The sequence below is a fragment of the Piliocolobus tephrosceles genome, chromosome 19 (assembly GCF_002776525.5).
Source record: "Piliocolobus tephrosceles isolate RC106 chromosome 19, ASM277652v3, whole genome shotgun sequence".
Classification (NCBI taxonomy): domain Eukaryota; kingdom Metazoa; phylum Chordata; class Mammalia; order Primates; family Cercopithecidae; genus Piliocolobus; species Piliocolobus tephrosceles.
Window position 1 is genome coordinate 60,851,915 of NC_045452.1, and position 21,203 is coordinate 60,873,117.

At 37.1% G+C, this 21,203-nt stretch overlaps 1 protein-coding gene across 2 annotated transcripts in view; it reads right to left on the reverse strand.

Annotated features, from left to right (window-relative positions):
• Positions 1-21,203, reverse strand: part of CHODL (chondrolectin) — a 467,165-nt gene that overhangs the window by 30,615 nt on the left and 415,347 nt on the right. For both annotated transcript variants that reach the window (XM_023227519.3, XM_023227520.2), the window contains one exon: positions 13,541-13,609. The gene's annotated coding sequence lies outside the window, so the exon portion shown is untranslated. The remainder of the gene's footprint in view (positions 1-13,540; positions 13,610-21,203) is intronic.

The following is a 21,203-nucleotide window of genomic DNA, read 5'->3' on the forward strand; positions in this document are numbered from 1 at the left end:
TTAGTGTTCTGGTTTCCAATTGCTGTTCTAGGTTGTCATAGCAACCAAATGCTATTTTCAATAAGTTTTAGTAGAAAACCTGTGTGGAACACGTAATTTATTATAAGTGGAATGCATTCAGTTGGCTGCATGTGTGACAGATTATTCTATTTTATAAGAAATTATATGATCATATTATCCTTGGTGACTACTACTTCTTAACTATTTTATAACAAAATAACCCTTAAATTTTATAGACAATATCAGGAATTACTTCATTGCAGATACGCCTGCAGCCAATCCAAAGGGTTAACTGGGGTTTAGGTTTAGTCTCCTCCAGCCCAGTACAATCTTCATAATCAACACATTGTTTTGTCTAAAATATAAATTTATCATATATTCAATATTCTAATTTTTAAAATTTTTCTTCCAATGTTAATATGAATATACTTGTGGCAAATCTAGTGCAAAGTTAGAAAAAAATGCTTAATGAGACCATCAGAAGGTCCTATTAAAAAAACATGCGCAGGCTTTTACATATTCTTCTGCTCTAAAGCTTTTAATTACACTCTGGACTACAGAACAAATGTTGGACTTCTTTGTCCCTCATTTGTGGCCCTTCAAATTCTGACCTTCTTTATCTTTTGTACCTCATGTCCGCATCTTGCTTTCATAAATCAGCCAGCACCACCGAGTGACTGTCTTATGTTTTCTTACCCCACTGGGCGCCTCTATAATTTTCTCCGTCTTTGCAATGCCTGGCTCTTACGTTATTACTCTCCTAAAATTGTCTCTTCTTTTCTCAAATAAGCCACATCAGGCCACTTTCTTTCTTTCCTTTTCCAGATGGATAAAACTTATTCATTTAGTACTTGAATAAAATCTACCTTCTGGAACTGTTCATACTATTTAATTCTTCAAATTACTTAGCTGCTCACATGTACTTATTTTGCCTTCTCAACAAGAAGGTAAGTTCCCCCAGAACAAGGACCATGTCTGGTACATCATTTTCCAACTCAACACCAAAGTTGTCTATTTTATTTAATAAAGTTTCTTTGCAGAGCCTTCACTGCAGAAGTTTTGTTCTACCTCCTTTTTTTTTTTTTTTTTTTTTTTTTTTTTGAGGCGGAGTCTCGCTCTGTCACCCAGGCTGGAGTGCAGTGGCGCGATCTCGGTTCACTGCAAGCTCCGCCTCCCGGGTTCCCACCATTCTCCTGCCTCAGCCTCCCGAGTAGCTGGGACTACAGGCTCCTACCACCGCGCCCGACTAATTTTTTGTATTTTTAGTAGACACGGGGTTTCACCGTGTTAGCCAGGATGGTCTCGATCTCCTGACCTTGTGATCCTCCCGCCTCAGCCTCCCAAAGTGCTGGGATTACAGGTGTGAGCCACTGCGCCCGGCCTGTTCTACCCCCTTCTTATTTTCCAGTGACATGTGTAGATAACTCACTTTGTGCCCATACATCGGCAGCCATATGGGACCACTTCTCCTAATTAAAGGTAAAGGAGTGGATTGTTGACTGCATCCCCTTTTAGTTGCATTATCCTCTTTTACACCAGATACTGCGTAAATGTTACAAAGAACCACCACTTCTTTCATGAGTTACCCATAAGAGATCTTAGCATACACTCAAAATATGCATAATGAAAGCTTTCAAGAGGACGGAAAAGGCAGGCAAAAAAACATGTACCAGAGAGAAACAGGTGTTTCTTTCTGGCTTAAACACCAGCTGTGCCATTTTGAGGCTTCAGGACCAGTAGAGGACAAGAAAATAGTCCACACTCTGCTTCCATTTCCTGCACACCTAAGGAAGTCACCCGATAACCTTCCAAGAGAGTTCCTGCCTCAGCAAGTAACGCTCTGTGGGGAATAGGTTACATTCATCTGGCAAACATGGCTTTCCACTCACAGAGGGAATTGTGATGGCAGTCACAGGGTAAAAGTAGAGCATTCAAAAGAGAAAAGGTATTTGTTTTCACACCAAGTAGAGTTTATTGTCTTTAAGGTTAAAATAATAAGGTATGATTTGTTTTATTGCACTTATATTAATGTGTGCAATTAACCAAAAAGCCTTGGACATGGTAAATTTCTTTATTCCAGCATTTTAACAAGTTAATGCTGTATTGATTCATTGTGTGAATAATATAATCTGGACTATCGTTCTTCAATGTGTCCCCCCAAAATTAAAATATTATGCATTCTGCATTGTATGTTTTAAAAAGTTATGGTTGGAATATAGACAGTATTTTATTGGTTTAAACTTTTAAACCTTGATTATATTTATTGTTATAAGTCACACTGTAAAGTAATAAATGAGAAAATTTCAAATATGAAATCTTTTCATTGGCTCTTTAGAGGAGAAGAAAAGTGAATGCAAAAAGTCTTACCAGCAGCAGCCTAACCATTATGAAATAAGTCCAAATGATCTTATTTTTTTTAAAAAGGCCCCAAATATCAGCTCTGGTGTTTTAGTAACATGAAAGCTGAACTGTTAAAGCTAAACTTAGGTCTTCACACTGGATAATGTTATCGAAAACCCTGGGATTTAATTTGGCCTTCTTGCTCGTAGGAGAATAATTATAACAATAATAATGGCAATTAATGGTTACCATGTATCCAGCGCTGTTCTGAAAGATTTAATATATTAACTCATTTCATCCTCACGAATGTTTTATGACATTACAGCTGTCCCCAGTTTTAAAGATAAGGAAACTGCAGCACCAGGATGTTAAGTACCTTGCCCAAGGTCATACATGCAGCAAAAGGGTGGACAGCTGGTATTTCAGCCCAGGCAGTCTGGCTCTAGCATCTGTGTTCTTAAACACAATGTCAAACCACCTCTTAAGAATGTGCCTTTCTTTATGATAAGTGAATTAAGCCAGGCACAGAAAGACAAAAACCATATGTTCTCACTTCTATGTGGAATCTAAAGCAATCCATCTCATAGAAGCAGAAAGCAGAACAGTGGTTATCAGATTCTGGAGAGTGGAATCAATGGGAAGATGTTGGTCAAACGGTACAAAGTTGCACTTAGGAGGAATAAATTATAAGTATTTAAGGTTATTGATATGTTAATTAGCTTGATTCACTCATTCCACACTGTATGTGTATAGATATATGGATAGATAGGTCATATATATATATAACCTCATAACATCATGTGGGCCCCAAAATTATATGGACCAATATAATTATATGGACCCCATAATTATTTTTACTATTATAATTTGTCCAAAACATTTTTAAAATAATGTAAAGCATAAAAACATAATATATCCTGCTGTGCTACAGAACTGGTAAGACTGGAGACTCCACTAACCATTATTATTTCCTCCTTCAGATACCTAATTCTCCAGCCAGCACACAGTCAAATATCACCAAGACTAAACCAATGTTTCCCAAAGGTGACTGAGATGGTTTAAGGTTAGACATAGATTTAAAAAAAATTAATACTGCTATGGTCTGAATGCTTGCTCCCCGCAAAACTTACATGTTGAAACCAAATTCACAATATTGTGGGTATTAAGAGGTGGGGACTTTGGAAGATGATTAGGGCAGAGGGCTCCCTTCTCATGAATGGGATTAGTGCCGTTGTTAAAGAGGCATTTGTTCATTCCTTCCACCATGTGGAGACACAGTCAGAAGGTGCCACGTATGAGGGAGAGGCCCTCACTAGACACTACATCTTTCAGCCTCTTCATCTTGGACTTCCCTGCCTCCAGAACTGTGAGAAATAAATTTCTGTGGTTCAGTGACCCAGATTATGATATTTTTGTTACAACAGCCAAATGGAATAAGACAAATAGTTATATATTTATTTTACATATATTAAGAAATCAGTATAATTAGCACATTGAAAACAATGATTTTATAAATATTACTGCTTAAATAAGACAATAAAATAGTGAATAATTTATATCATGTTAAAGAAAAACTATTAAGTAAATAATAGAATGTACAGTCAACAAATTGAACAAATGCTAAGTAAAGAATTAATGGTAGAAATGTTGAAGACAGCATGTGTCTGATGGAAGTTTGCCAAACATCAAATTCAACAGTGCTCTTCTCTCTGAGCTAAATTTCCACCTAGACCAGGCCTGGAGTGTTCCAGCGAAACTGGGGCAGGATCACTAGAACTGTGTTATAGTGTGGCTAGCCCTCCCCATCATTTTATTATATAAAACTATATACAAGTTTCTCCAGTGGTAACTACCCAGGACCACCAAGACAGTCATCCCCATTACTGTGCCGTGGCTTGGGAAGCCATTATCCAGAACCCCACACAGAGCACAGTAGGACTAGTCTCTGCCATCCTCAGAACTCCTAACCAGGCACTTTGGTAAAGGCCTGAGGAGCAAACAGAGGGAAAAGTAAGGACAGATGAAAAGACTCTGAAGCTGGATGACTTTTGCACTTTACAGTAGAGACTGAAGAAGGGAAGTGATACAGAGTGGATGAAAAAATGGTGAAAGAACCTTGAAAAAGAGATTATCAGATACTCTTTTCAATAGGTTAAAAAACAATGCAAGGCAAGCCACACAGTCATGTACCCCGAACTACAACCTGGATATCTGAATGGCCAGTTTGATGCTCTGGCCAGCCCCATTTTCAGAAAGGCTTGAGGCTTTAATGGAAGTGATAGTTGGAAAGGAGGCCTGTTTAAAGTAAGTCAAATGGAAGCACTGCTGTGCCAAGTCACAGAGTTAGCACACGCACAGTGGCTGGCAACCATGGAAACAATTTCTGCTGAATAGGTTATAAAATAAATAGGCTACCACAGGACACTCTCCGAGCAGTGCCATTTCATGATGTTGGATCCAAAACCCTGAGCATTTTCGTAGGCTGGCAGGGAAAGGAGCTGAAATTTACCTTGTCAAAATCTTTATTGGAATACTACTACTTTATTATAACATTGATTAGTTCTTTCTTCAACTTAGAAGATGAGTAAGATGGTTTCTTCAAAAGCAAGCTACAATGCCCGTATTCTCCCCAGTGGACTATAGTATCACTAAATTAAAAGGCTACTTTTGTCCTTAAGGTGTTCCGCCCATGGTTGGGGTTACATAAATATTGGGTTGAATTGAATCAAATCCATTATAAAGGTTGAAACACCTGTGCAGGGATAAATGAAAATCATCTAAGTATGAATGAAAGAAAAAAAACCATAAAATAGAAAAGCATTTGTATTTCTAGAAGTTTATATTTACTTCTTTTATAATCATCTTTTGAGAAAGTCATTAGCATAAAAATAATTTTAGTCTATAATGACAAAAATTATGCCAAAAGCATTATAACTATAATTGCTTAGTGATTCATAGTCATACATTTTACCTATTGATTGGTATTTTAACACGTAATGCTGCTATTAAGAGACATATTAGCCCACCTTTGGACTCCAGACAATCCTCTTTAAACAAGCTTTATATTTATGAAATGCCACTAGACATAAATTTTCTATTAAGTTCTTCTTTGCATTCATATTTCCTTTGCTTTGTTTCTAATATTCCATAAAAAAATTATGAAACCATATTATACGGTGTCAACAAGCATCACAAATAACAAAATCCAAGTAATCATAAGTCTCAATAGTTGACATTCTTTTTGGTTTTTATTCCTCTTTCCCCTTCTTACTAATCACAGAAACGTAAGAATATTTAATTTAAAAATCACAATTTCACAACAAGAACTAATAATGCTAATTTTGTGATTCTGAATGTAATCCTGAATCTTGCATGATTGCTTCATTGAAAATCATCTCTTCTATGTCTTAATGTAATAAAAGAATAACTATCTGTGGCCTACAATTCAAATGATTTATATAATTTGGTTCCAGATCTTCCCAGCAATTTTCAGCAAGGAATTTTTTAGCAAAGCAAACTTTATGTGGAGCCAGGACTAAGAGGACCGTGAATGGCATTGAGAAAATTATCAAAGGAAACGAGATCATTTTAAAGGTAATAGTTTTCTCTAGGTAAGTACAGAAACTTTTTTCCCCTTAATTCCACAACTACAACCTACTTATCATTTGAGGTACATTGTATTACTGCTCAAAAAAATTTACTTTTTCCTCACACCTTCTTTGGGAAGAGTGTAATTCTCCACTTAATTGATTTGACAGTCAAGTTGCTGCTTGAAAGAAAATCTAAAATTCATGGTATTGGCTTTGGGGCTAAATACAGGTGACTAGGAAACTTCTTTATAAAGATTATCCTTTTGTGTTCCATGATTGAATGCTGGGACTGAAGAGAAAACATGATGTAGAGATTATCACAAGATTTAAGACTTAAGTCTGATGCTGTAAAAGTGTACAACTTTGGGGGGGGGGGGGCGTGTTCTTTGGAGTAGGGGTGAATACATTCTGTAGGCAGAGAAAAAGAAGTTAATATTTGTTGTCCAGAAAATAAATTGTGGGTAGATTGTATTATTATTCCACAAATATCCATTCTCCTCACCCTAACATCCATTATGCTATGGATTATGAGCATCCATCCCATTGATACTGGCTTGATTAAGTGATTTGTTTTGACCAAGGGAATGAGATAGGATATGGCACACACTTTTTTTTCACACAGCAGCTATATATATACATGCTTACACGTTTTGATTTGGTCTCTTATTTATTCCCTTCTGCCATGAGAAAAATATGCCCTTGTTAACCAGTGTTTCTTCATCTGGATCTCAGAATGCCAGATATATCGAACACACCTAATGCACACAGGGCCTGGAGAAGAGATGCCTCTGCCATCCTGCAGACTTGTGAATAAGAAATGAAAACTTTTTGATGTAAGCCATTGAAGTTTTGCGCGTTGTTTGCTATTCAAAATTATCACAGAAAATCTTACTAATACACAAGTTCATGAGCATCAAATCAGCACTCTGCACGTATGAGAAGGCAAAAGTCATATTTCACCTGATTTCATCTGATACTGTCCTCTTTATACTTTCTTCCATTTTTATATATTTTATATGCTCCATCATATTGCAAAGGCATATTTTTGCTGTCATCTGTTTTTACTATATGTCCCTACAACATCTAAGAAGCTACAGAAGATTCATAAGCAAATTATTGACCTCATGAGTTCAACCTAAACATTCTCCCAGACATACTTTATAGACATTTAATCTGAGAGGATTTGTCTTTGTATGGTAAATTAGGAAGGCATTGATAAAAACTACACACTAGCTGCTATTTTAATTTGGTGAGCTAAAATACAAAAAAACAATACTTGTGATTGAATTGAGTAGGGATCTCATTATTTAAGTATTATTCCACTATACATTTTATCTCATTATGTCAACATTTTTAGTTAAGATGAAGCCTCTTCTGTTTTACAATAATTCTAAATGTCACTAATCAAAACGAAAAAGAGAAAATTGTTGATAAATCAATCAATCTAAATGAAAGAAGGGAGTCACGGCAGATAACAGAGTTTTGGGATGTACAAGTTCTCTTCTAGCTGCTCACAGAACTGCCTAAGGGATCAGGCTGGCCCAAGAGCATCTTTCCATGCCAAATTATACAGCAGAGAACTGAAAACACAGCTGGGATGCTTGGATTATGTGTGTGACAAACCCCCGAGGAACTGCCAGCCAGATGCCCGCAGTAAAGCCAGTGTTCCTTGTATAGCACAGACATGAAACTAACGATGCATCCCATGATGCAGCCATTAAGATAAAACCATCTGTGGGTTTATTTATTCACCATTTTGTCACTTATAGATGTACATTAAGAAAAAAAAAAACATGACAGAGAACGCGATTTACATGAGAAGTTTATTAGTACATAGACATGGCCTAATGACTACTTGTCCAGAAATTTGAAACTCTCTATCATGCTACTGTCTCATGTTGCAACATCCACACTCTTTTGTGTGTGATGCCAGTAGCTTAAAAAATTAAACCACTGGCAGCAATGAGTAAGCTATCAAATTAATTAATTTTTAGGTGAAATATTGATGTAGTACGTAAGAGGACTTCAGGAAAGTCAATCTTAGATTAATGTCAATAGTTTTTAAAAACAGTGAACAAATCACAGTACCATACAGATGACTAGGATGGTTCCCACCCATTTAAAAGATAAAAAGCTGGAAAATTAGTGTGGTCCAACCATAGCCCACTTATTATTGCTAGTTGTCAGTTGTATAATAGTGATACTCATAATAGTGACTTCAACACAAAAGTCTTGTTCTTCTAGAAGGTTGGAATTTTATTTGTATTTATTGCAAAGCAATATTTTCATTTGGATTGTTACTATAATTTTTCTCTGCAGAAAAATATTCCCAGAAAAGTATTGCAGAGATTTATTTTATCTATACCATAAGCAAGTGAATATTTTATAAATTATTACAATTTATAAAATGTTTTATACAATTTTAGTATTTGATTCCATTAACTATCCTGTGTGTATTAGATAATATCATCTGCATTTAACCATAAGGCACCCAAGACCTGGACATACCAATTTCCCTGTCCTCCCATGTCATTGCATAGATGGTAATTGGAAGAGGTTAAACTTGAATATATATATTTTCTAATCAAATTGACTTTCCACTATGTGAAGAGAAAATTTTCTAGTTTATTTTCATGTTTGTCTTCTTCATATGAGTATTACATAGACAAGGCAAAATTAAATACCCACTACACACAATATATATGTTGTAAAGTTTTAAACGAGATGTTTAAACAATGTTTTAAAATGTGAATATCAGACACAGAAAAATTTGACAGTTTTTATGTTAAGAATCTTGGTTTCATAGCAGAGCTATTTATGTTAAAATCTAATGCAATTAGAAAATTCTATAGTATTTAAGTCCAGTATTGCTATGGTCTGAATGTCTGTGTCCCTCCAAAATTCACATGTTGAAATCTTAACCCCCAAGATCTTGGTATTAGGAGGCGAGGCCTTTCTGGAGGTGATTAGGTCATGAGGCCAAAGCCCTCATGAATGGAGTTAATGTCCTTCTAAAACAAGCCCCAGAAAGCTGCCTTCCCCTTCCACTGTGTGAGGACACAGAGAGAAGGTGCTGTCTATGAGAATACGGGCCTTAACCAGACACCAAATCTGCAGAAGCCTTGGTCGTGGATTTTCTAGCCTCCAAAACCGTGAGAAATTTGTTTCTAACCAGTTTATGGTATTTTATCATAGCAGCTGGCACATACGAAGACAGCTATTTTGCTTAAAATTTGTTTGGCAGAAAAGATGCAGATAAATAAAAAGAAAAGCTTAGACATGTTTCAGAAAATTTAAGCTTTTTCTGGGTTGGTACCCATCATTTCTCTCGCTTCCTTTCTCTCTCTCTCTCTCTCTCTTTTGGAGAAAAATAAATTACTACTGTTTTAATCAACTAGTTTCAATATATGAATCCATATATTTATATTTCTATTAAATATATTTCTATTAAACATATATTATATTTCTATTAAACATAGAAATATTAGCTGGGTGTGGTGGCATGCACCTATAATCCCAGCTACTTGGGAGGCTGAGGCAGGAGAATCCCTTGGAGCTGGGAGGCTGAGGTTGCAGTGAGCTAAGATCACGTCACTGCACTCCAACCTGAGAGACAGAGGGAGACTTTGTCTCAAAAGAAAAAAATTAATAAATAAAGCATTGCCTGTTCAATCATGATTCATTTTATCTATAACTTAAAATCTAAATCTATTCCTTGGAACTCTGGGAGAAACGAATAATATATTCTCCGAAGTGTGAAGGAAAAGTCTCTGAAAATTACACACTTTCGTTTTTTCTCAAAGTTGGCAGCCATCACAGCTATTGTAACAAGACCTACCTTACAAGGCAACAAGATTCTCTTTTGGAAACTGTCTGGCATCTTTTTTAGATTCCTCCTTCCTCCCCTCAATTTTTCTCCCCAGTGGGCTAGATTCCTTTGCTTGCAGTGTCATTCCTATAGGAGGTGTATATCATCTCTGTATGTCTATGATTTGATATGAGTCTTGAGGATAAAGTGCCCCCAGACCTAAAGAATTCATATTTTAAGAGGTTTATTATATACTTGTATGTTTTTTATTTAATTTGGAGTAGGCAATCTATTTACATTTTTCAATAACTAGGAATCATAAATATATTTACTGTTCTGTGTCTGGTTTCTACCTGGTTCCCAGTTTCTCCTGTTCCCATCCATCTCACCAAAAAAAAAGTCATTTTTATTACTCCCTTATGTTTTCTTTCAGATATATTATAAGCATATTTAAGAAAAAATAAATATGTATTCTCTCTCCTTTTCCATTATTTTTTACTCAAATAATAGAGTACCATACATAAAGGTTTTTATGTTGTCTTTCTTAAAAGTTCACAACAACCAAAGACAAGAACCACATGATTATCTCAATAGATGCAGAAAAGGCTTTTGACAAAATTCAACAGCACTTCATGCTAAAAACACTCAAAAAATTCGGTATTGATGGAACGTACCTCAAAATAATAAGAGCTATTTATGACAAACCCACAGCTAATATCATACTGAATGGGCAAAAACTGGAAAAATTCCCTTTGAAAACTGGCACAAGACAGGGATGCCCTCTCTCACCACTCCTATTCAACATAGTGTTGGAAGTTCTGGCTAGGGCAATCAGGCAAGAGAAAGAAATCAAGGGTATCCAGTTAGGAAAAGAAGAAGTCAAATTGTCCCTGTTTGCAGATGACATGATTGTATATTTAGAAAACCCCATTGTCTCAGCCCAAAATCTCCTTAAGCTGATAAGCAACTTCAGCAAAGTCTCAGGATACAAAATTAATGTGCAAAAATCACAAGCATTCTTATACACCAGTAACAGACAAACAGAGAGCCAAATCATGAAGGAACTTCCATTCACAATTGCTTCAAAGAGAATAAAATACCTAGGAATCCAACTTACAAGGGATGTAAAGGACCTCTTCAAGGAGAACTACTAACCACTGCTCAGTGAAATAAAAGAGGACACAAACAAATGGAAGAACATACCATGCTCATGGATAGGAAGAATCAATATTGTGAAAATGGCCATACTGCCCAAGGTTATTTATAGATTCAATGCCATCCCCATCAAGCTACCAATGAGTTTCTTCACAGAATTGGAAAAAACTGCTTTAAAGTTCATATGGAACCAAAAAAGAGCCCACATTGCCAAGACAATCCTAAGTCAAAAGGACAAAGCTGGAGGCATCACGCTACCTGACTTCAAACTACACTAGAAGGCTACAGTAATCAAAACAGCATGGTACTGGTACCAAAACAGAGATATAGACCAATGGAACAGAACAGAGTCCTCAGAAATAATACCACACATCTACAGCCATCTGATCTTTGACAAACCTGAGAGAAACAAGAAATGGGGAAAGGATTCCCTATTTAATAAATGGTGCTGGGAAAATTGGCTAGCCATAAGTAGAAAGCTGAAACTGGATTCTTTCCTTACTCCTTATACGAAGATTAATTCAAGATGGATTAGAGACTTAAATGTCAGACCTAATACCATAAAAACCCTAGAAGAAAATCTAGGTAGTACCATTCAGGACATAGGCATGGGCAAGGACTTCATGTCTAAAACACCAAAAGCAGCGGCAGCAAAAGCCAAAATTGACAAATGGGATCTCATTAAACTAAAGAGCTTCTGCACAGCAAAAGAAACTACCATCAGAGTGAACAGGCAACCTACAGAATGGGAGAAAATTTTTGCAATCTACTCATCTGACAAAGGGCTAATATCCAGAATCTACAAAGAACTCAAACAAATATACAAGAAAAAAACAAACAACCCCATCAAAAAGTGGGCAAAGGATATGAACAGACATTTCTCAAAAGAAGACATTCATACAGCCAACAGACACATGAAAAAAATGCTCATCATCACTCGCCATCAGAGAAATGCAAATCAAAACCACAATGAGATACCATCTCACACCAGTTAGAATGGCAATCATTAAAAAGTCAGGAAACAACAGGTGTTGGAGAGGATGTGGAGAAATAGGAACACTTTTACACTGTTGGTGGGATTGTAAACTAGTTCAACCATTATGGAAAACAGTATGGCAATTCCTCAAGGATCTAGAACTAGATGTACCATATGACCCAGCCATCCCACTACTGGGTATATACCCAAAGGATTATAAATCATGCTGCTATAAAGACACATGCACACGTATGTTTTATTGCGGCACTATTCACAATAGCAAAGACTTGGAATTAACCCAAATGTCCATCAGTGACAGACTGGATTAAGAAAATGTGGCACATATACACCATGGAATTCTATGCAGTCATAAAAAAGGATGAGTTTGCGTCCTTTGTAGGGACATGGATGCAGCTGGAAACCATCATTCTTAGCAAACTATCACAAGAAGAGAAAACCAAACACCAGATGTTCTCACTCATAGGTGGGAACTGAACAATGAGATCACTTGGACTCGGGAAGGGGAACATCACACATTGGGGCCTATCATGGGGAGGGGGGAGTGGGGAGGGATTGCATTGGGAGTTATACCTGATATAAATGATGAATTGATGGGTGCTGACGAGTTGATGGGTGCAGCACACCAACATGGCGCAAGTATACATATGTAACAAACCTGCACGTTATGCACATGTACCCTAGAACTTAAAGTATAATAAAAAAATTTTTTTTTTAAATTTTTAAAAAAGTTCACAACATACTTTGGATGTTTTGCAATGAACTACATAATAGATTTTTCTTTTAAATTGCTACATATTTACTTTATTTTTATTAACAATATAAAAGGTGGATATGTCTCCAAATGAGTTTAAATGTCAAATAGAATAATAACACATAAGTTATACAATCAGTTTTATCATATTTTTTCACATTCAGAAGTAAACAACAGATAATGGCTATATTTTGAGAATGGTTACACTTTCAGCTAAGATAATCTAAGTTTTATTCAAATTAAATATATCGCCTCTTAACAATTGCATCCTTATGGTTACAACATTCATGATAATAGCTATTTTATGTAATAACACAAGTTATAAAAGAATGTGTAGATGTATTTAAAGTTTCCAATCTAGCAGAAAAGTCAGCACTGCAGTGGAAAAAACATCAGCCTGTACTTCCATTCAAGCTTTCTTATGAAGTATAACATACTGTATACACAGGAAACACACCTATTGCAAATCACCTTGTCTATAAACATCTAGTCTATAAATTTATTATCACAAAGTGAACACACCTGTATAACCAGCATTCTAATAAAGAAATGAATGAATAGTACCAGCCTCCCTAAAGCTGCCCTGATGAAAAGAACAAGCAGTGGTATTATACTGACTGAAAACAGAACAAATATTTCTTATAAGAAGTTGAAGGAAAAAAAAACTACTATAATCCTGAAAATATTAACTCCAATACCTCATTCTCTGGCTATACCCTACTACCTTCTCAGCTTTCATACTAAATGTTATAAAAACAATTTATGTTTGAAACCAAGGAAATTGCAATTTTCAACAATGGAACATATACGGGAAGAACACATAAATCCATATTCCCAACCCCAAGAGGAATAAGCTCTATACTAATTTGTGCTCAGAATTTAAATCCCAGAGACTATACCTTAAATAGAGGTCCAGGAATAATGTCAAGGCTTCCGGTGGGTACCATCTCTCAGCACCTTTTGGACACCTGAGCAAAAATAACATTAATAATGAGGGAACTTGCCCATACTGAATATTGTAGTTTTATACAAACTGTTTTAAGCACTTTACATGATAATCTTATTTACTCTTTGTGTCAACTCTTTGAGGTAAGAATAATTATTATTCAAATTTTAAAGATAAGAAAGTAAGGAGGAGAGGAGCTAGTTTTATAAAACAATTAAAAATGGGTCATCCAGCTTGGAAAAGCCAGGATTCAAAACCAATCAATCTTATTCTAGCGGATCAGTGGCTCAGAAAGTGTCTGTCAAGGGGGTCTAAAAATTCCAAGAATCAGTCTTATAAAAAAGTAGTGGAATATATGACAGACCTCAGTCAATTTGGTAGCAGTTTATGACAGAGCTCCAGACTGAAGGGTTCGGGGAACTGGAGAACAAAGCAGTATTCAGAGTCCCAAGGAGATTCAGCAAGAGCCGTGTTGGGCTCCTCCTCATTTATTCCATTGTGATTTCCCTCTAAGGTAGCTTTAGATACAGAGAGTCTCCCTGATTGAAGCTATTTTCCTCCAGCAACTAGTATTCTTTTACTCTATTGCTAACACTGGCCTCTTGGTAATAATCGGCTGCATTTATTTTCATGATTCTTGCTACTGAAGTATTATTCTAAATTGACTAATGAATATACCCTTTCCTATTGGAGGATAGCATTCCTTGCCTTCTTGTATTAGTCAACATTGGTTTGAGTAACAAATAAACCCTTATGTTTCAATGGTTTTAGACAACAGAAATTTACTTTATTATCATATAATCAGATGTGGGTAAAGTAGCCTTTCTCCTTCTTTTTAGTTATGCCATCTGGTACTGCTGGGTTTTTGAGGTCACCATGAAAGAATAAGAGAACGACGGAGGAAACACATCTACTGCAAATCACCTTGTGCTCTAAGTCCTAGTTGCAGATTATGCAGAGAAATATAGAGGCACATACTTAGTAAATCCTATCTGCCTACCACCTGCAGTCTGGCCCTTCAGAAGATAAGGAAATTCCTGTTACCCTTACTTATTCTGAAGCACTGATCTTAGCATTCTGGTTGGTAAATTGTGGGTCTCAAATTTCACTGGTCATTTCTCCTAGGAGGCCTCTTGAGTTCTTTTTTTTTTTTTCTTATACTTTAAGTTCTAGGGTTACATGTGCATAACGTGCAGGTTTGTTACATATGTATACTTGCGCCATGTTGGTGTGCTGCACCCATCAACTCGTCAGCACCCATCAATTCATCATTTATATCAGGTATAACTCCCAATGCAATCCCTCCCCACTCCCCCCTCCCCATGATAGGCCCCAATGTGTGATGTTCCCCTTCCCGAGTCCAAGTGATCTCATTGTTCAGTTCCCACCTATGAGTGAGAACATCTGGTGTTTGGTTTTCTCTTCTTGTGATAGTTTGCTAAGAATGATGGTTTCCAGCTGCATCCATGTCCCTACAAAGGACGCAAACTCATCCTTTTTTATGACTGCATAGAATTCCATGGTGTATATGTGCCACATTTTCTTAATCCAGTCTGTCACTGATGGACATTTGGGTTAATTCCAAGTCTTTGCTATTGTGAATAGTGCCGCAATAAAACATACGTGTGCATGTGTCTTTATAGCAGCATGATTTATAATCCTTTGGGTATATACCCAGTAGTGGGATGGCTGGGTCATATGGTACATCTAGTTCTAGATCCTTGAGGAATTGCCATACTGTTTTCCATAATGGTTGAACTAGTTTACAATCCCACCAACAGTGTAAAAGTGTTCCTGTTTCTCCACATCCTCTCCAACACCTGTTGTTTCCTGACTTTTTAATGATTGCCATTCTAACTGACTAATTCAAGATGGATTAGAGTCTTAAATGTTAGACCTACTACCATAAAAACCCTAGAAGAAAACCTAGGTAATACCATTCAGGACATAGGCATGGGCAAGGACTTCATGTCTAAAACACCAAACGCAACGGCATCAAAAAGTGGGTAAAGGATATGAACAGACATTTCTCAAAAGAAGACATTCGTACAGCCAACAGACACATGAAAAAATGCTCATTAAACTAAAGAGCTTCTGCACAGCAAGAGAAACTACCATCAGAGTGAACAGGCAACCTACAGAATGGGAGAAAATTTTTGCAATCTACTCATCCGACAAAGGGCTAATATCCAGAATCTACAAAGAACTCAAACAAATATACAAGAAAAAAACAAACAACCCTATCAAAAAGTGGGTAAAGGATATGAACAGATATTTCTCAAAAGAAGACATTCATACAGCCAACAGACACATGAAAAAATGCTCATCATCACTGGCCATCAGAGAAATGCAAATCAAAACCACAATGAGATACCATCTCACACCAGTTAGAATGGCAATCATTAAAAAGTCTTGAGTTCTTATACAAGTTGTATTTCTTGTAGGGAATGCTATGGATATGACCCTCTGCAAAAAAAACTACATTTTAATGTAATTTAAATTAATTTAATTTTATAATTTGGAAAGGGGGGAACGTCTTTTCTATCATTTTCTCCTGATGCCAGTGATAAAATTTTACAGCTGTTGGAGATACAGTAGTCTGGAAAATACACTGATTGAATTCTTCCAACAAAATGCTTTGGTTCTAAATTTCCATGACTTTTAGTGATTAACACTCTATAACTTCTGATCAGTTTTCCAACTTCTGTTATTATATACCTCCTAATCATTGGATCATTTTACTTTTTAATATTTTCTGATCAGTTTTTCCCACTTAGGTGATTATATACCTTTCAGTCATTGGCTCTTTTTACTTTTTAACTTTTTTTCTATTTAATCCCTCAAGTGAAATTTATAATAGTTTCATATCTCTAATATAGGATTGTACTGGCAGAGAATCTCCTTGCATCCTTGCATTTATAGTTGCCTTAGAAATTTTATCTTGCCTTATTGCATTCAAAATTCATTATCTGGGGAGAGATATCATCAAGATGACTGACCTGAGACATATAGCAGACTTGCCTCCTTCACGAAAAATGGCCTAAACATCAAGTATATAACTAAATGTCAACAGAGCCTCTATGGGAAAATTCTAGAATCCAGAAGGGTAGCAATAGAGACCCTCTGAGGTGCAGAAGCTTAAGATTGCAGCACAGTGAGGGAAGCAAGGCAGCTGGCCGGATCAACTCAAAGCCAGGAGAGACTCCCCATTGCAGGAATTAGGTAAGTAAGAGGTCTTCAGCAGTCCACATTCCCACCACAGACACCTGCAGCCCAAGACACAAAATAAAGCCCCTCAGGTCTCACAGGCCCTGAGGATAGTATAAGGAGCTGCCGGACACCACACAACTGCATTGTTGCACTGAAGGAATTAGTGCAGGTTCCCACCTTCAGTATCCAAGGTACTGTAGTATACCACTATTTTCAAAGTAAAGCCCATACTGGACTACATTCTGCCCTGAAGCCAAAATTGCCCTTGCATTTCCAAATCCTCAGGGACCCACCAAGATCCCCCCACATTAGTGCAGAGAGCTTCAGGGTTGCCACAGCACCTGAATCCACGCAGTGCCCTATAACCCAGGATAGAGGCAGTCCAGCACATCAGGGAGGCTCTCCTGAGGACATAGATAACTAAACTGAAGCATGAGCTCCTCAAAGCCTGAAAGCCACCTACCTAAGGCCACTACTACCAAAAGCAAAACTACCTCCCTCCAGCACTGGAGTCACTGCAGGCTTATACATCCCCCTTGGGGTCTTGAGGAGCAGCTTGTCCACCTTGCCACCCATCCCACTGGTGCTGATGCACCCTACTCAGAGGCTGAGGGAGCAACCCCACTTCCCCACTGCCAACACTACCAGTGCTTATGGGTACCACTCATGAGCCCAAGGATAGACCCACCATTGACACTACCATTGCCCATGCACATCACTCTGGATCCTGAGGACTGGCAGAACTGTCCTGCTGCCCCTTATGGTGTCCGTGCACCCTGCTCAGAGGCTCAAATATGAGACCAACAGGGGCCTGCCACCACTAATGCTGATACCTGTAAGTGCCATCTAGGGTCCTAAGGACCAGCTCATTTGGCACACCCATTGAGAGCAAAGCCTTACCACAGTATCCAAACAACCACAGCCTAAGACACTAAAGAATTCACAGACATAACCTATGTTGCTAACAGCCAAAGAAATCATACTAAGACTATACTATGGTACCCAACCAGGAACAAAATGGACGCACTCTATCTAATTGAGATGATTGAGAGAGAGACATCTCTACAGAACCTACTCCATAAAACTAAAAGAAGTGACAATTACACAAGATGTGCACATATCAACATAAGGATATAAGAAACATTAAAAATTAAGGAAACATGATACCTCCAAGAGAGCACAATAATTTTTCAGTAACAAATCCTAAAGAAAAAGAAATCCATAAAATGCCTGAGAAGGAATTCAAAATCATGATGTTAAAGAAACTCAGCAAGATACAAGAGAATGCAAATAAACAATATTTTAAAATCAGGAAAACAGTTATCTCAGTGAGAAATTCAATAAAGAGATAAAAAAGGGACCAAACATAAATGTCATAACTGTAGAATTCAATAAACAAAATTTAAAAATATGATTGAGAGCTTCAACAAAAGACTAGATTAAGCAGAAGAAAGAATTTCTAAACTTGAAGACAAGTGTTTTGGAATAATCCAATTAGACTAAAAAAAGAATTAAAAAGCATGAAGAAAACCTATGTGGCATATGGGACACCCTCAAATGAACAAATATTCCAATTTTGGTAGTTCCAGAAGGAGAAAGGATGAAAAAAAAAAGCATAGAAAACCTATTTAACAAAATAATGGCTGAAAATTTCATAAGTCTTGCAAGAGATATTGACATCCAGATACAGGAATCTCAAAGAACCACAAATGAATTGAACCCAAAAAGATCCTCTCCAAGGCACATTATAGTCAAACTGTCAAAAACCAAAGACAAAGATAATTCTAAAAACAGCAAAAGAAAAACATCAAATCACATACAAAAGGATTATCAGACTAATCACAGATATCTCAGCAGAAACATTATAGGAAAGAAGAGAATGGGATGATATAGTCAAAGTGCTGAAAGAAAAACTGTGAGCCAAGAATACTATATCCATCAAAGCTATTATTCAAAAATGAAAGAGAAATAAAGTTTTCCACAAACAAACAAAAATTACGAGAATTCATGACTAGATCAGGCCTACAAGAAATGCTTAAGGGAGTCCTATATCTGGAAGTCAAAGAACAATATCTACCATTATGAAATACATGTAAGTATAAAAGTCACTGGAAGATCAGATAAATAAATGAAAAAGAAATCAAACATCGTCAGTACAGAAAGCCACCAAATCACTAAGACAAGAAATGCGACAAAGAAAGAAACAAACAAAAATACATGAAACAAGAAGAAAACAATTTTTAAATGACAAGAGTAAGTCCTTACCTATCAATAAGAACTTTGAATGTAAACAGTTTAAATTCCTCAATTAAAAGCTATACACTGGCTGAATGGACTTAAAAGTGACCGAACCATATGCTGCCTACAAAAATCTCACTTCACTTGTAAAGATACACATAGACTGCAAATGAAGGGATGGAGAAAAGATACCCCATGCAAGTGGAAACCAAAAGCATGCAAGAGTAGTTATGCTTGCATAAGAGGAAATGGACTATGATATACAAAAATCAAATTTAAATCACCAATAACTTAAATGTAAGACATGAAGTTCTGTAACTACTAAATGCAAATATTGGGACAGCACTTCACAACATTAATCTGGACAAATATTTTGGGGGCTAAGATCTCAAAAGCACAGGATGCAAAAGTAAAAATAGACAAATGGGATTACATCAAGCTAAAATGTTTCAGCACAGTAAAGCAAACAATTAATAGAGTTAAGAGACAACTTACAGAATGGGAGAAAATATTTGCAAACTATCTATTTGACAAGGGAGTAATAACTTTAATATACAAGGAACTCAAACAATGCATCAGTTAAAAAAAAAAATACAAGTAACCAGTTAAAAATCGGCAAATAAACTGAATGGAAATATCGCAAAAGAAGACATACAAATGACCAACAGGTATATAAAAAATGCTGGATATCCCTAGTAATCGTGGAAATACAAATCAAAACCACAATAAAACATAAACTTACCCCAATTAAAATGTCTGTTATCGAAAAGACAAAAAATAACAGAGGTTGGAAGGATGTGGAGAAAGGGGAACTCTCATACCCTGTTGGTGAGAATGCAAATTAGTATAGTCACTATATAAAACAGTATGAAGATTGATATGGTTTGGCTGTGACCCCACCCAAATCTCATCTTGAACTGTAGTTCCCATAATCCCCATGTGTCTTGGGAGGGACCCAGTGGGAGGTAATTAAATCATGGGGGCAATTAGCCCCATGCTGCTGTTCTCATAATAGTGAGTGAGATCTCATGAGATCTGATGGTTTTATAAGGGGCATTTTCCCTTTTGCTTGGCACTTCTCCTTCCTGCCATCATGTGAAGAAGGACATGTTTGCTTTCAGTTCTGCCATGATTGTAAGTTTCCTGAGGACACCCAGGTCCTGTGGAATTGTCAGTCAATAAAACCTCTTTCCCTTATAAATTACTCAGTCTCAGGCAGTTCTTTATGTAGCATGAGATTGGCCTTGATACTGCAGAGAGTGGGGTGCTGCTATAAAGATACCCAAAAATGTGGAAATGACTTTGGAACTGGGTGACAGGCAGAGGTTGGAACAGTTTAGAGGGCTCAGAAGAAGACAAAAATGTGGGAAAGTCTGGAACTTCTAAGAGACTTTGAGGGCTAGGAAGACAGGAAGATGTGAGAAAGTTTGAAACTTCCTAGAGACTTATTAAATGGCTTTGACCAAAATGCTGATAGTAATATGGACAATAAAGTCCAGGCTGAGTTGGTCTCAGATGGAGATGAGAAACTTGCTGGGAACTGGAGTAAAGGTTACTCTTGCTATGCAAAGAGACTGGTGGCATTTTGCCCCTGCCCTAGAGATCTGTGGAATTGTGAACTTGAGAGAAATGATTTAGGGTATCTGGTGGAAGAAATTTCTAAGCAGTGAAGTGTTCAAGAGGAAACACAGCATAAAAGTTTGGACATTTTGCAGCCTGGCAATGAAATAGAAAAGAAAAATCTACTCTCTGGGGAGAAATTCAAGCTGGCTGCAGAAATTGGCATAAGTAATGAGGAGCCCAATGTTAATCACCAAGACAATGAGGAAAATGTCTCCAGGGTATGTCAGAGACCTTTGTGGCAGCCCCTCTCATCATAGGCCCAGAAGTCTAGGATGAAAAAATGGTTTCATGGGCCTGGCCCAAATGCCCCCTGCTGTGTGCAGCCTAGGGACTTGGTGCCCTACATCCCAGCCACTCCAGCTGTGGCTGAAAGTGGACAAGGTACAGTTTGGGTCATGGCTTCAGAGGGTGCAAGCCCCAAGCCTTATCAGCTTTCATATGCTGTTGAGCCTGCAGGTACACAGAAGTCAAGAATTGAGGTTTGGGAACCTCCATCTAGATTTCAGAGGATGTCGAGACAGAAGTCTGCTGCAGGGCAGAACCTC